Source organism: Euphorbia lathyris, chromosome 8 (assembly GCF_963576675.1).
Source record: "Euphorbia lathyris chromosome 8, ddEupLath1.1, whole genome shotgun sequence".
Lineage (NCBI taxonomy): Eukaryota > Viridiplantae > Streptophyta > Magnoliopsida > Malpighiales > Euphorbiaceae > Euphorbia > Euphorbia lathyris.
This window is the reverse complement of record NC_088917.1, coordinates 54,224,261-54,225,631: the sequence shown is the minus strand read 5'-3', so window position 1 is coordinate 54,225,631 and position 1,371 is coordinate 54,224,261. Positions and strand designations below refer to the sequence as shown.

Genomic DNA, 1,371 nt, shown 5'->3' with positions numbered 1-1,371 from the left:
CCAATTTGAAATTAAGCCAGCGTTGCTTAATATGTTGCAAAATAATGTAACATTTTATGGGTTACCTAACGAAAATCCTAACACCCACTTGACAAATTTCCTTGAAATTTGTGACACTTTTAAAATACCCGATGTGACTGTCGAAGCAATCAAACTTCGCCTTTTCCCTTTCACTTTGAAGGACAGAGCCAAAGAATGGTTAACTTCGATGCCAGGCGCAACATTTGCAACTTGGGAACAATTAGCCCAAATATTTTTATCAAAATATTTTCCTTTAGCAAAAACCGCAAGAGTCATAAAAGAGTTAACATCTTTTTCTCAAAATGATAATGAAACTCTTTATGAAACTTGGGAACGTTTTAAAGAACTTCAACGTTTATGCCCACACCACCAATTGCCCGCTGAACTTTTAATACAGATATTTTATAATGGATTAAATCCTACAACTAGAGGTTCATTAGATGCAATGTCAGGAGGGCTATTCATGAAGAAGACATCCGCCCAAGCGAGAGAACTTTTGGAGGAAATGGCAATTAACAGTAGTATGTGGCCCGTAGAACGTGGACATATACCAGTAGCAAAACCATCTTCTTCAACCACATCATCAGTTAAAAGGTATAGTGAATCTTGATCCAGTTGCGATGTTACAAGCCCAATTTTCTGCCTTATCGCACAAAATTGATAGGTTTATGGCATCGAGCGATTCAAACGTTAATCCAATCCAAGCGGATGTGGATTATGAAGGTATGAGCGAGATTGAACATGTAAATTTTGTCCAAGGGCAAAACCAAACCAATAACCCTTATTCTAATACTTATAACCCTGGATGGAGAAATCATCGTAACTTCAACTGGAAAGATAATAATAATAATGTAAATGCTAATCAAAATCGTACCAATAATTATCAAAATCAATCGAGAGATACGATTAGCACTTTATCTTCTAAAATCGACAAATTTATAGATGCTATGAGTGGAAAAGTAAGTAATCACGACAATGGTTATAAATGGATCGAGAATAAATTCGATCAGCTTATTAAAAACCATTTATCTAGCATCCATAATTTGGAGGTTCAAATTGGCCAAATTGCTAAATCAATTCCATCCCGCAAAGAGGGAAGTCTTCCCAGCCATACAGAAGAAAATCCGAAAGAGTATGTAAAGGCTATCACTCTTCGTTCAGGGAAAAATTACTTAGGTCCGGAAATGCCCGGAGATTCAACTTTACCAGGAACTGATTTATCAAAGTCCAAAGAAGATACATTAAACACAAATAGTTCACCAATTGACTCAAGTACAAAAACTTTTGTACCCAAACCACCTTTTCCACACAAAGTCCGTAACAAGGACTATGACAAACAACTTTTAACAT

General features: G+C 36.1%; 1 non-coding gene across 1 annotated transcript; it reads right to left on the bottom strand.

Moving 5' to 3' along the window:
- Positions 1-289: 289 nt before the first annotated feature.
- Positions 290-396, bottom strand: LOC136204993 (small nucleolar RNA R71). The gene has a single exon (XR_010675802.1). It is a non-coding gene; the product is annotated as a small nucleolar RNA R71 (small nucleolar RNA).
- Positions 397-1,371: the final 975 nt, after the last annotated feature.